The following is a 16,672-nucleotide window of genomic DNA, read 5'->3' as shown; positions in this document are numbered from 1 at the left end:
ATAATATTAATGAGTTAAATAAATATAATAAATTCATTAAGTATGATATAAGGTTATATATGTTACCATAATATAACATAACTTTTATATCAACATATTAATATAATAATAAATGTAATATCAAATAGTAATACATCCAATACTATGATGTATACTTATTTGAAAAAGAATAAATAATATTTTTAGATAATATTTAAGAATTGATAATAGAAGTAAATAAATTAACATATATCAATAATAAGATAAAATTTTATTATTTAATAATATAATAATTGATAATAAAATATTATTTATATAATAACCAATATACAAAAATAGAGAATATATAAATATAATAATAATGTGTGATATATGGTACACTAAATCAATATATGATTTATTACTATTTAGAATAAATAAATAAAATATTATTATGAGATAATAATCTTAAATATCCTTATTAATATTTAAATTAACTTAATACAATAATAAGAATACAAATATAAATGAAATATTATAATCAAACTATATCAGTATCCTCTCTAATTATATTTTTAATAACTAAATCTACCCTTTTGAGAACATAGTATTAAAAGAGATTAGACATGAATGCAGAAAAAATACCCTACAAAATGATTTGAAAAAGATATACAGTCAGAATGATGAAGTTAATGACCATATGCACAACAATTTAGCTAGTAACTACACAAGATAATCCCTGGATTCAACATCCAGGCATAAAGGTTATGGTCAACATCTGATCATCGATAACAGAGGAAGGATCAGCTGTGAGGTCAATCAGAAGTTACATGCATCAGATAATGGTTCAGTAGTGGGACTATGTTCAAACAACAACAAACACCACAGCACCTACATGGCAGAGTTGAAGTCGAAGGGATCTCTGAAATGCAGCCAAAGAGAAAATTGGAAAAAGATGGGCAAAAACATGAATGATCTAGAAAGGGGTCTTTAAAATTGGTATTAGAGCATGTTCCTAACGTCCTGATGGGAAGAATGCAGAACATGAACATGAGATGAAATAAAAATAGGATTCGAAAAGCAGAGGATCAAATGATGCATATTACAAATAGATATTCTAAGATTATGATTGTAGCATTCAAAATTAGGGATTAAAAAGTATTTAAAAGGGAGAATCAACGCCTTTCAGTCAGAATTTGATGGGACTAAATCAAGAGACACAATTTGATCCAATCTGAGGACAAAGTCAGATATGTATACGCTATGCACAATATGGGTCTGCGGATATATACAGAAGGACATGAACAAAAAGAATACTGGTTGGCAAAATAAAAAAATTAAAATAAATAAAGACATTATAGACACCATGATTATGGAGAAATATGCATCAACGGCTAAGAGATACATACAAGACAAAATTACATAAGCGTTGAGCATCAAAGATGGAGGAATTGTCAATCAAGCATAATGGAGATATAAAAATGTGCAGTGATATATATTGATTAACAAAATTGTTATCACTAAGTAGATATACAGAGAGTGAATGCTTGATAATATCATTCATGAAAGTTGAATCCGAAAAACCTTTATCACAGAAATCTGACAGCGATTTTTCCAAGCCGACCATCCAATTTGTGGGTGCCTTAGACATCAAATTGCTTTGATTCACAAATAGAGGACAGAAGCTCCATATTAGAACAATTCTCAAGCAACTACAATAAAATAATGGATTCTCGCCTTTATGTCTCCGAGAAAATGTCTAAGAAAGAGAGGGATTTTTTTTGTAAAACAATGGACAGCTGCTGCTAAAATCAACGCTGATTGTCATTATGTTGGAAATTATGCGGATGATGACTATGTTGAAAAAAATGCAGATTATCATAATGATAGTGATTTTCTTTCTCGAAGAAGTGGCCTTGCAAAACAGTATCAGCATTGTAACAAAAATCACATTGAACTTTGAATGAGAGCATGAGAAAACACAAATTTGCCCTATTTTAGATGATGTTGGGGAAACAAGTGCAGCCTAATTGTTAGACGAGCTCTGTGTACCTATTTCACATCATCACAACTTCAATACCATCATTGCTACTTCTAGAAGTACGAGAGTGGTGTTACAATTAGGTACTACACCCCAATCAATCATCGAAATGCAATGTTTGACTGAGGACGATAGTTGGAGATTTTTTTTCTTCCCATGCTTTTCCACATAGCCATGGAATTTTTCCGCAAAGCATTAATCAAGAAAAAGTGAGAAGTGTCTACAACGAGTGTGGGGGAGCTTCCATTGGCCCTAAAAATAATCGGCATGAAATGTCAGGCATCACTCACTCAAATGAATGGGGATTTGCTCCCCAAAAGTTACAGGAGGATGTTGCATGTTTTACTTACGGCAGGATTGAGACTAAGCTTTGATGCTTTGGCCGATGTGGCTGACTATGGCAATTCTTTGCAGTTATGTTTTCTCTACCTAGCTACTTATCCAGAAGACAATGCTATCCACACTCTCAATGCCACTCTGTACTGGATTGGTGAAGGGTTGCTGATTGGGCCGGATCCTCTCAAAATTGGACAGAGATGCGCCAACTTCTTAGCTGATTGTTTTCTTATAGAACTTCTTGAGAAGAATCATGAGGGAAATGTGCTTGCTTTCAGGATCAAGTTTCAAAAGATATAACAGATAAAGGATAGAAAATTTTTAATACACCACTGATTTCTTTTCCTAAGTCCCTTCTCTTATATCTATATTATGTTCTTCAGGAGCATCATGCAGTTCAATTGAAAAGATAGCATTATATGCTTTCTGACGACTGTTGTTATAGTGATTTCTTGTTTGGAAGAACTGAACTCACAAAGTAACAAAGAGAGACTTTGCTTATGAGAGGGAAACAAAGAAGAGATAAATTTATGGTTGAACATAACCAACATTAAATATAATATATAGGCAATGGGATTAATTCAATAAGTTAAGGTCTTATTTACTGTTTGAGTCATTTTGGTCAGAGATATTCGATTCGGGACTTAGTCTAGTAACAGTTCCATGAGTTTCCCATTCCCAAGTCCAAGTGAGCATGTACAGCCTATTTTATATTTGAATGGTGTACACTGCATCTTTCTCTTCAGACTCTAACGATGTTGGCAATGATATTTTAAGCATGAAGTGCCTCGCACAACGTTATTATTCATCTTTTGAATGATTTATTCGAGATTTATTTCATAATGTTGGTCTCTGTTTACTTTATGACCTAACTTTTGGTCAATTACAAGATAATCGGGAGCCTGCAAATCTTTCAGATTGCTCGCTAGTATGAGCCATAAGGAGCCAACGAAAATACTTGAAAGTCATACCCAAGATGCTTCTTGCAATGATATGTGGGCGTGAAGCAAAGGCTTTGTCATTTGTTGTGAAGCACTCTTATGCGAGATCTGAAGATGCGTGATGGGGCCATATGTTTCTGAAAGAGAGGATATAATTATGTGAGGGGGCTGTTTGCTTCTACTTAGCAGAGGAAGATGGCCAATTCTGGCCACGCAGGAGGCTGCGGTGGCTGTGCCTTTGTCTTAACTCTACGTCTGATAATGTTTACACTTAACAAAAGCGCAGTCAGTACTAGAGAAAGGACAATAATGGAAATTGCTTCCCACGCCATAGCTGAGAGCTAATTGATTTTGATGAGGATAACCACGACAGAGTTTTGCATGACCACAACTCCATCATAAGCCTGCCCGAGTTCTTTTAATATAAAATAAATGAGTATAACAATGTTAAGCAGTAGAAAATAAAATATAAATTGCAGAGGGTCATGTGAGGGACATGTTTATAACGTAGGAATGACACATTATACATGTTCAAAAAGGATTCAACTTTACACAAACCAAGTGACTCGTGCTAATACTGGAGCTACTGGAGGAATCATCAGTTATCAGCACCACTCTGAGTAGATGAGCTATTTTACTTTTAACACTTTTGGCAACATGTCATATGTCAAGAAACCAAACTATCATCTGCATGGGAAAAATAGAGCAGCGAAAGTGAAAACTACAATAAATGGAGTGCCTGAAGGTTCAGCTAAGTGAAATGAAGTTGGAACACATGCTAGGGAGAATCATTCATCTTAATTTGCAAAGGCATTTGAATCAAACAACAAGAACCTCTTCATAGAAGGTAAGTAAGTATGTTATATCATGTCTATAATTATCTATTAACATATTTTGTATTACAAATTGTGAACATTCAAATACCTATGATCCATGGCTATATTGGAGAGTTATGTAGAATGTTAATTAGTTATCGTAATGAAATAAACTAATAGATAATTGTTTCCAATTACAATATTAATGTCGAAAGAAATGAAGGATTAAATAAAAGTTTTTTGATATGAAAATGAGTATATATTATCCTTTGACTATTATCTATTCATTATAGTCTCTCTCCTATTCTTTACTTTCTATTAGAATTATGTGCCTTCATCTTTTCTTGAAGAATGTTCTTGCAAGAAAAGAGGGAGATTAAGATTTAGAAAGAGAATACTGAGGATGTTAACCTTTAGTGAACCTGATCATATTGTAAGAGGAAGTAAACCATGTTGAGATAGTTTCTCTAAAAAGTTGTCATAGTCAAAAGAGGACTATGATCATGTGGCTTTATATGGGCCTATCCCCTATGTAAGTGATTACTTCCAAATGATTATCATGTGCATTTGTAGAAGTTATTAAAATGTGATGATCTTTCAATTACTTATCTATTATGATGGATATCGTATGATGTCTATGTAGATCATGACAAATTATACTTTGTATGATAAATGTGAATATATAAACATGAAAATTAGATAAATATCAAATTAATGGATACATGTATATATGCTAAGATACATTCCTAAGGAATCATGATGACATTAGGAATATAGGGGTCTATTTCTCATCCACGTTATGATCTCTTAAAATAGGGAGTTGGTGGAGGGAGAGGCGGAGTAAATTTGAGCACCTAATGGATATCTTCTAGGGAACCGCTTGTAGCTTGTTTCATGTGCCCTTTGCATCATCAATCTACCATCTCAATATGATCGTAATAAGGAGAGAGAAAGATTCCTATTCATTAGATTAACATTCATTTTCTCATCCACATTATGATCTCTTAAGATAGGGAGTTGGTGAAGGGAGAGGTGGAGTAAATTCGAGCACCTGACATATATCCTCCAAGGAACCGCTTGTAGCTTGTTTCACGTGCGCTTTGCACCGTCAATCTACCATCTCAAGATTATCATAATAAGGAGAGAAAAATATTCTTATATAAAATAATTATGTTCATTAGATTAATCTTCTCATCCACGTTATGATATCTTAAGGTAGGGGGTGGGTGGAGGGAGAGGTGGAGTAAATTCGAGCACATGTTGGATATCCTCTAGGAAACCGCTTGTAGCTTGTTTCACGTGCCCTTTGCACCGTAAATCTACCATCTCAAGATAATCATAATAAGGAGGAAGGGAATCATCACAAAACTCATATTTTCTTTAGAGCTATTATATGCTAATAATTATTTGTGTTGCAGGTCCATGATCAAAAGGCGTATTAGGGAAGTATATTTTATAAATCATTCCCTTTACTCTACTTCAGTGTGAAAATTAAATTATAGAGAATCAACAAAGAATGTATGATTTGTCTTCATCGTGTATGCTTTGTGTTTTCATGCATTCATGTGTCTACTTCGTGCTTGCTTCGTGTCTTCTTGCATTAATGTGTATACTTCATGTCTACTTTGTGTCTTCATACATTAATGTTTATGTGTTGTATTTTTTATATTTTTCATAGTTTTCTTAGCATAATCATTATTTTAATAATCTAAAATAAAATGATCAAGGAATAGGCCATTGGATTTTGAGATTATATGTTGAGTGGAAATTAGGAATTGCTTGAGGGCAAGCAATTTGAGGAAGGGCGGACTTGTCATGAGCCCAAATTAAAAGGATATATGAATATCTAAATAACATATTATATAATGATAATAATTAAAAATAATAATATTAAAGTAAAATATATTATAATCTACTATGCAATAATGATATATTTGGCAATATAAAAAATAAAACAATATATAAGATTATAGCATAATTGTAATGTTAACTATTATATTACAATTATAATATTAATGAGTTAAATAAATATAATAAATTCGTTAAGTATGATATAAGGTTATATATGTTACCATAATATAACATAAATTTTATATCAACATATTAATATAATAATAAATGTAATATCAAATAGTAATACATCCAATACTATGATGTATACTTATTTCAAAAAGAATAAATAATATTTTTAGATAATATTTAAGAATTGATAATAGAAATAAATAAATTAACATATACCAATAATAAGATAAAATTGTATTATTTAATAATATAATAATTGATAATAAAATATTATTTATATAATAACCAATATACAAAAATAGAGAATATATAAATATAATAATAATGTGTGATATATGGTACACTAAATCAATATATGATTTATTACTATTTATAATAAATAAATAAAATATTATTATGAGATAATAATCCTAAATATCCTTATTAATATTTAAATTAACTTAATACAATAATAAGAATACAAATATAAATGAAATATTATAATCAAACTATATTAGTATCCTCTCTAATAATATTTTTAATAACTAAATCTACCCTTTTGAGAAGAGACATATCTCTTCATGTTTCTCATAGTATTAAAAGAGACTAGATATGAACTAAGAAAAAACACCCTACAGAATGACTTGAAAAAGATATACAGTTAGAATGATGAAGTTAAGGACCATATGCACAACAATTTAGCTAGTAACTACAGAAGATAATCCTTGGATTCAACATCTAGGCATAAAGGTTATGGTCAACATCTGATCATCGATAACAAAGGAAGGATCAGCAGTGAGGTCAATCAGAAGTTACATGCATCAGATAATGGTTCAATAATGGGACTATGTTCAAACAACAACAAACACCACAACACCTACATGGCAGAGTTGAAGTCGAAGGGATCTTTGAAATGTAGGGAAAGAGAAAATCGGAAAAAGATGGGCAAGAAAATGAATGATCTAAAAAGGGGTCATTACATAATTCTAGGTTGGCTTTAAGAATGTCTTTCAACCATGTTCTCAGGTGTGCTAGTTCCCTATGTAAATACAACCCTTTTGTTTTTGCTCTTATTAACTAAATTGAATGGTGACTGCATAAACCCTATTAGGCTGGCAAGAAATCACTCTGATACCACTATAATGACCCCTATCAATAGCCCACTAAAATCCTCCAATACTGAATTAAGAAATTTTTTCAAACACCTCACATACAAGGGTAATATGACTGATATATTATTTCAATTTTCTTTAATGACTCTTTCTTCAATGAGAATTTTTTGCAAGAAGACTCAAAATTGACTAAATGATGACCTAACATGAATGTGCAACTTATTTTTACAATATTCAATGCAAATATGTAACTAAGACTACTTGCAATATGCTGCTACAGAAAATAGTAATTATGACAAACACTTTGGATGCAACCTATGATGGCGTTCATGAACTTATAGCCAAGTGGCATTAATACAAAGACTTGGTATGCAAAATTATGACATTATTTATGCCAAAAATAGAACCTACAGCCAATTGACATTTTGTCAAACAATTGGCATGTAAACTAATAAGTTGATCATGAATGATAAATAAATATTCAATTAGAACTATATCAAACCAGCAACTTATGTCTCTTTTATTGCACATATCAACTACAATGCTAGTATGAAATGGCCAAGACTCTTGGCTTACATCCACAAGAATAATGCTTAAATCTGATACAAACTTTCACCTACAACCTTACCTTCTAATATGCTTCTAAATGATAAGAAAAATACATGAAATATCCAAAGGAACCTAATTGTAGATGGCTGTAATAATTTTTATTAATGCTACCTTTTCGCTTTGCTTTTCCAAATCTGCTTTTTTCGGATCTACTTTTTTGGATTGCTTTTTTGGATCTTCTTTTTTTTCTCTTATAACCAAAAACTCAAACCCTCAGGTAAGTCTAAGTATAGAAATTAAGCTCAACTTGAAATGCCTAAGTGCCACTTCCAAAGGGCAACCCTTTAGAGGATCTTTCACGTCCTCAGTTATGCAATCATTTGGGAGGTATCGTTCCCAATGATTAAGCTAAATACTTGCAGGCCTTCAAGATCCACAAATGCTCAATTAGACACAATAGAAAAAATAAACTTGGATGATACACAATGAGCTCTCCATGCATATATATTCTTTTTCTCCACTTTCTCCAAAAACTTCTAAAACATTATTTTATTTAATCTATTAATTGACTTTATAAAATATTTTATATTTCAAGTCACTTTATTAAATTAATTAAATATAAAGTTATCTTTTAATATTTATTTATTTGATAACTTTATAAATAATTAACTTAATACCACTTATTTATTTAATTAAAATAATTAATTAGTCATCATCATAAAATGCAAGTGAAAGGGTATGTAGAACTAAGCCCACATCCACCTAAGAAATTAAAGCTTAGTGTGGGATTTTTAGGGTGCCAATACTATCTAACACAAAAACCTGCATGAGCTAAAACATTGATATTCTAACCAGACCAAAAACAAAAAAGGGACAACACACAGGTGGATGAAGCTAGACTATGTCTTCAACCTTCTCTTTATGTTCCAAGTGAATTTTGTATCTTATTTGTGAGCTCTTTGGTATCCATTTTATCAATTTGGGTCACTTGCTTCTACTTCTTCTTGGTGTTTGATCAGGTCAATTTTCCAAGAGTGGCATCCTCCTTTTCCTTCTCAACTTCATCTAGATCAAGCAAAAGCTTCACCTCCTTATCTTGACCTAAGAAACCCAACACCCTATTCATGCACACTACATTGACTTCAAGAAGACCCCAACATCTGGTCAATGCATCCCTTGTCACATTTTTCCATTTTGTCAAATTCTCTCTTCATTTCTTCAATCATCTCTAGATTACCCTTATACTCTACCTCCTCCTTTGGAGGTATTTTTTAGTGGCTAATATTTTCCAATTAGTTAATTTTTGAAAATTTTGTCTAGTAATTTGGCTAATAATTTAAGATTTAATGCAACCCAAATTGCCACATTTTTTATAAAATTGAGTTCGTAAATATTTAAAATTTCTCAATAATTTATTTTATTTAAAAATTTGGACTCAAAGATTTGCCACAATATTTTATACATTATTAGATTTGATTCACCTAAATATTATATATTATTGTAGAAGTTAGATGAATTCACCAATAATTATCATAATTATTAGATACTTTAGGGATATATCATCAAATTTTAATTTTCAGCATTGATTTAAATATAATGTAATAATCCTCATAATATTCTATCATGTAAACAAAGTTTTAATATTGATTTATAATATTCCATGGCGATTAATGAGCTTCCTATTTTAATTGAGATCTACTAAAATTTTCAACACAAAAATTATGATTCCAAAATAATAGCTAAAATAAATAATTTTGTAAATTAAATAAAATTGAGAGATTTTCTAATTGAAACCATTTTTTTCAAAATAATGAAAGATTCGCCCTTTCTTGTCCTCTTTAGTCTAGATATCCTCCATTCTCTCTTCTAGAGCTTTGACATTTAAATTTTACATTTTAAGGGATTGGAACGTCTATTTATCAAGTCTAAGCAAGTAGAGCGAGGAAGACTAGCTTTGTTATTTGAAGAACATTGTGAGGAGTTTTGATAGCTAGATCATTGATACCTTCATCCATAATCTTGATATTAAACTTTTCCTGATCAGCCACTTTAAGGAATAGAATCCCATCCTTTCACTTTCTATTAACCCTCCCATAAAGCCTTGTCCATTTTCTCAATTAGTTTCTAGCTATGCGTCTAGCCCTCAAACTCCTTACTTTCATCATATTGTAAAGAAATGAATAAGTCATTCTCAACTGACTCATCATAGTAAAAAAACCTAATGGCTTATTTGGGGTCCTCTTCTACCACATTCACCTAAGTAGCCTTGATATCTTTTTCTATGATTATTATTGGAGATCTCATCTTGTTATGAACCAAACATGAAGAGGGAGGGGAAATTGGTTGTTACCACTCTGAAACAATCTTTCCATAGATTCATAATTCTCAACTTAATCTAGTTTATCTATTTCTATTAAGCTACTTTCTCATTCCCCTTAGTCACATCTTTCTCTTCTTCATATTCCCCTTCTTCTTCAGATTCTAAGACAAGTTCCACATAATTGACCTTAGCCTTCTTCATTTTTGTAAAACTAGGGTATTCTATTCCCAATTTCCCTAAAATCCGTTTACCCTTTCCTAATTTGTCCCCCAAACTAGCCATTTTAGCACAATGTTCAAATATTGTCTTCTAAATAGGGTCACAAAATTTTTTTCCACATAATTATTAATGATCCTCATAAGAGCCTCATGCAGGATAGGTTTATTGGGTTTGGATCTTAAAGAATTGATACTATAATGAAATCAAAGAGTAAGATAGAAGGGAAAACAAACCCATTTTTATATCTAAAGTAATTGAGAAGCACAAACTTATAGGTCAGACCCCTATCGTATCTCCCATCAAGCGAAACATACTCCATTACAATAGTAAGAAGATACCTTCAAAGAAATTTAATGGACAACATGAAATCTATTAGCTATATTAAGAGGTCTAATCCTTAAATTATAGCAATGTAAGATCACTAGATCAGTTTAAAACTTTCTACTTATTCATACTAAAAAAATTTATTGAGTAATTCTGCCATTTTTGTTTAAAAGATATGAAAAAGGGTACATTTTCTTTTGCATCTTTCACATTGCAAAAATTTCCACTCCTAGCTAAAGTTAAGTGATGGCCTTGTTGAAATTATTGTTTAGCTCTTCGATGCTCACATTAATTTCAAAAAAAAAAATTCACAGTCATCTTTCAAGTCTTTGAGCTTTGGACAATAGGGGGGGACACTATTTATTCTCTAGTTTTCTCATGAGACTTAATCTTATCAAAACTCAAAATCCTTAAGTCCGCTCCCAATTTTGTTTCTTGCGGAAAATGGGTTTCCTCATTAGTATCCTTCACTTCCACTTCAGAATATGCATCTTCAGAGGACCAAAACCCAATTTCTCTGACAATTCCTCCACTTTCATCTCTTGTGCATTATCCTCCATTTGAGAATCATGGGAATCATCCTTCCTTTCTTCCTTATAGCTCTTCCATTTTAAAATTTTTAATCTTGCTAATCTTCTCTCCCTAGAGCTAGTATTCCCCTTCTATATTTTGATTTCCATAGCTATATCCTCCACCTCAAAATCATAAAATTCCTCCCCATCATTTTTGTCAATATCAACAATGTTTTCCACTATTTTCCATTTTTATGAGTATATTGGAAGCATTCTTCCATATTTTTTTGGCCTCAAGGAAAAGGTATTTTTCAAAGGGAATATTAAGCTTCTTGTATTATAGGAAATAAGGGTCATCTAAGAGATAGGGAGACTCTATTTGTGATTTTTCAATCCATATTTCTTCAAATAACCATCGAAAGATTGGGTACCTTAGGTGTTCTAAAGTTTTCAATAGGTAGGAGACATCTATCAAAACCTAGATGGTAAGCATAGACATGATAGGAGTGGACAATAATGAGCCCTTGGTGAATGTGAGGGTTTTCTCCCATGATGATACTATTGATAAGAGAAGAAAGCAAGAAGAATGAGATGTTAACTTTTTCCCCATGTCTCAATATGTTAAGAAAAGGAAAATAGCAGCCATGATAGGTTTTATATTGACCTTCAAGAGTGAAATACTTGATTAAGAAGCAAGAAGAATGAGATGTCAACTTTTTCCCCATGTCTCAATATGTTAAGAAAAGGAAAATAGCAGCCATGATAGGTTGTATATTGACCTTCAAGAGTGAAATAATTGATTAACAAGCAAGAAGAATGAGATGTTAACTTTTTCCCCATATCTCAATATGTTAAGAAAAGGAAAATAGCAGCCATGATAGGTTGTATATTGACCTTCAGGAGTGAAATACTTGATTAACCACTAACATATGCAACCAAAAGGACTAGGAAGGAAGAACCTATCATACCCATTTCAAGAACTGACTCTAACTAGTTCTTCTATAACTTCAAATAATTTGTATCTAACTTTAGTATAATCCAATGTATGTTTTCTTTCAACTTGAACAACAACAATTTTGAGACCTGTCATTTGACCAATTAGCTCTAATGTCACAATAAATATGATACTCCCTATCTCGACCTGACCCTTGTTCCAAGAATTAGAAAACTTATTTGAAAGGGTGATGTTGTGGCCTGTCATCACTTGAATATAAGAATGTAATCCCTTCTTGAAAAAATAACCAAATATTTCCTTCTTTTGCTCCAAACCTTTTCTATTTTTGGTTTAAATGCATTTTTGTGGACTACCCACAATGTTCCCCTTTCGAAAAAAACAAGTTATTTTTTTCATGACCAAAGTTCACCTTGTGAACACCTTTGTCTACAACACTACTCATTATGGAAACTTTCTCCAAACACTGAAGAAAATGGATGTTATCAAGGACCTTTATTTGTAGACAAGACCTTTGTGTTTCCAAATAAGGGTGATGAAAAATATAAGTTGTAGGATTTAATGTTATAAAAATCTTGCCACAAATATTTCTATCGATTCTATCACCATACCATTCCACAAAATAGGAGCTTTCCTTACCATCAATATGACACATGTAGTGAATCATAATGAATTGCGATAGGAAATGTCTAAGTTGAGTGGAGTACTTTCCAACATGACTCCATTAATGTTAGATAATGAGATTATTAACCATCTTTGGAAATGAAAGAGATACATATGGGGTAAGATTCACATGATTAAAGCTTATTATTGAAATAATGTGGAGCATCAATTTTGGCTTCAAGGGGATGAACACCTCCTTAATGTGAATATTACCAATAATGCTTAAACACATCTAAATAGGATTGTCTCCTTTAATGATCATAGGGCCTAAACCCTACTTACTTTGTTGCTTGGCAATCCACCTAGAATCTCTTGTACTCCTACCATGTACCATTTTTTTTTTTTTTTCATTTAAAACTATTAGATTTAAATCTTGTGTCCCCTCCATCTTAATCACTGTAAGGAAACTTTTAATAAAGAATTTAACCATTTCCACATGACCCATAATAGATCTAAAATAAATATGCAATTGAAATCCACATGCAAGAAAATAAATAACATACCCACAAAAAATGGGACATAAGATATGCCCTAGGAAACCCTCATTGAGGGAATAACCTAGCCTCCAAAAGCATCCATTACCATGTATTGTTTAGCAAAGATACTATTGCAATATAAGCATGGAAGCCTTCAAAGCCATAGCCACAACCAAGCAATCCATGTGAACAAGCATGAATCAACATATCCGATGCCATGCTTCCAACCTTCAAAAATGCTCCCTTGGCTAACTTGTCGAGCCTTATCCTGCTTGACTCTTGTCTTTTCGCCTTATGTCTTATCTCTACAACAATCCTTCTAGCTACTTGTATAGTAAAAATTCTGACAAAACTACTAAGTGGTATTACATAAACCATTTTCTACTAAACCCATTGACCCCACATTTAACATTGGACATTTATTTCTTTTCCCCAATATTAAATAATTACATAAAATATTATCACAATGTTACAATACAACTCATCAAGTATATCACATGGAAATATTTACATGGTGCATGTCCATCTAGGTGCTCCTAGGTGCAAGATTACATAATAAAAGAAAATAATATAATATAATAATATTATGCAATGTGTGCAACACCCAATATCTCTACAATATCCCACTTGTTGTATGGATTGTACAGGGTCAATATGTAGCCACATAAATGAACAAGGGAACAATCCCTCCTAGCACACCCACCATCATGGAACAAAGTACACCAAGTGCTCCATCCTAGTACCTATGACAAAATTAAAGTATCCAGCATCTCGAACATGAATGATCCCACCTCCTATTATGTCACTTCCACTGGACGTACATAGAAGCCCTCCAAAGAGAAAGCCACCCAACCTGTCACTTAAGAAGATCATAAAATCTTGTACCAACTATAATGGCAAGGAGAAACACCCAATCAAAAGGTGATCACATGTATTTGTAGTTTTCAAATATCCATAGCTAAATAACACTCACAAAAAGTGCCAACCCATCCAACTATCCATACCTATAAAGGTATACCAAGTGAATCTCACATCATCAACATATCAAATCTTTAACATGCAATCACAAGCTTTAGGTGAAATACCTTTCACATATATAAAAAGAAGCTCTAACAACACAAGATAATGTCAAATATATAACAAATCCAATCACAACATCTCAAACAAGTGAATCCATGTAGTATCAAGGACATCCACAACACATATATGAATAACTTGGAGGAACAACTCTCGTAAAGAGTCTCCACCACTCTTTCAAATTATCCACAACCAACAAAGGAAAGAGATAAAGGAATAACCATTTCAACTTTCACATGACATACATGAGCACAAACTAGTGATCACAATCACCAACCAATCTCAAATCCAATGTAAGTGAAACCGAACAATGAGGAAGATAACCAAGACCAAAGAGATACTATGAAAATCATATAACCTATATCATGTCCTTCTATACACACCTCTAGATGTAAACTATGCATGTAAGATCTCCTCCATAAAACCCCAACAAGAAGCCACAATAACAACACCAAAACCATACCATATAACTAATCATGGATGAAATCCTCTCACAAGAAGACCAAACTCATAAACCAAGGAATAAGCATTCCTAATTAAAGGAATATGCCTAATATAAAACCATTTTCCAAACTCAGTAAGTATACCAAAAACATATGCACATGAAGATAACCAATGATTAAAAAACTCTCAAATAAATCAAGTACAATATCTCAAGATCCATATCATGAAAGACAAGCATAAATACAATCCACTTGAGAGAAACAATGAGCTATACCTCTCAACTTGAAATATTATAAGTAGATCAAGTGTGTCGAATGAGAATACTCATCAAGATATCCAAGTCTCAAATGAAGAATCATCTAAGAAAAATTTCCTCTCAAGTCCATATTACGTAAATGCCCCTCAGACATCCTATCGAAACTATTAACTATCCCAAAAAATACTTCTCCAATCCAAGAGAAGTCAAAATCACCATACTCTCTAAGTATCGATGAGCACTTTTCACCAATCAATCCATGCCAACTCCAATTGTAACATAAAAATATTATGAAGTATCTAGAAAATGGTCAACATACTCAATATTAAGAAACAAAACCAAGGTCAATGTGAAACTTCAAACCATGGACTCAAGAACAAAAACATGACAATATGATCTAACCATTTCAACCAAAGAGATAACATGCTCCATATGAACATACCATAACATGTCAAAACTCTAAATGCATATCAAGAGTATACCATGGCAATAATGAAACTATTCTCACACCAAGGATAACATTCCAATTAAATGATGGCATAAACCAAACCATTTCCAAGAACCTCATGAGTCCTCAAGATGCAACCATCTCCATACACCATGATAAAAGCCATCTCCACACACCATGAAGAACCATCTTCATAAACCATGAACATAACCAAGAACCCCATGAGTCCTAAAGATCTAAAAATATTCACACACCATGAAGATAACAAGTGCACCATGTAAACGTCAAAGAAGCTTCAACAACAATAGGATCTAAGTCAAACCTCCAACATCTCCAAACACTCACTAAATCTATCAATGCCAATAACTCCCACTCAACCATGGTACCAAATCATTCATGGCATCATAAAATGCATCTCCTACACGAAGATCATCTAGGTCTACACACGCAACCAAAGTCTCAATACCAAGTGAAACCAAGATCTCCAACCCAGGAAGACACAAACCAAACTAGGAACCAATCCTGCACTATCATCTTGTCACTACCACAAGCTCCCACTAAATCATGTATTCAAGCTACCCATGAAAACATGACGAAAAACCATCCTCTAACCATTAGAACCCACTAAATAATTAAACCATCATATAACTTAAAGTGCACATTATGAGCTCATTAAAAGAAACCAAATAACCATGATCTTTAACCAAGAAGATATACCACCTTAACTAAATTAGTAATCCAAACACATGAGCACCAATAAATTACCTATATATCTAATCATGTCATGCCAAAATCCATGGCACAATGATCACATCCCTGAACCCCCCTCTAGAAAAAGATATAAAATTTTGGTGAATCTTTCATTATTTTGAAAAACAAAGATATAAGCTTGATGGGCTATAAGATCAGTATTAAACCCTTACAGATGAAATTATAATCATTATGAAATTTACTATGAATGGTAATTTTAGTCAAAATGATGATAACTGAAAGTTTAATTTATTAAGTCTATAAAAAAAAAATGCACAAATATGTAGGAGCAACATCTAAGATGATCAATTTCTTCTATAGACTAAACTTAAGATTCAAGTACAAAAAGTGGCACAAAGTTTGAAGATCGAAGAGACAAGCATAAGACAACTTAAAGAAACAAAGTTTCTTGGGCTTATACAAATGTCTTTTTGTATTAAAGACAGAATTATAGTCTTTGAGAAATTTATTATGAAAG

The 16,672-nt window shown here is 32.2% G+C and overlaps 2 pseudogenes; both read left to right on the top strand.

Moving 5' to 3' along the window:
* The window catches only part of LOC149538332 (switch 2-like), a 59,522-nt pseudogene extending 56,887 nt beyond the window's left edge, over positions 1 to 2,635 (top strand).
* Positions 2,636 to 3,471: 836 nt separating this feature from the next.
* Positions 3,472 to 16,672, top strand: part of LOC149538331 (switch 2-like) — a 60,197-nt pseudogene continuing 46,996 nt past the window's right edge.

This window comes from Cupressus sempervirens, chromosome 9 (genome assembly GCF_028749045.1).
Source record: "Cupressus sempervirens isolate cs-2001-9-10 chromosome 9, ASM2874904v1, whole genome shotgun sequence".
Lineage (NCBI taxonomy): Eukaryota > Viridiplantae > Streptophyta > Pinopsida > Cupressales > Cupressaceae > Cupressus > Cupressus sempervirens.
This window is presented reverse-complemented; position numbering and strand designations above follow the sequence as displayed.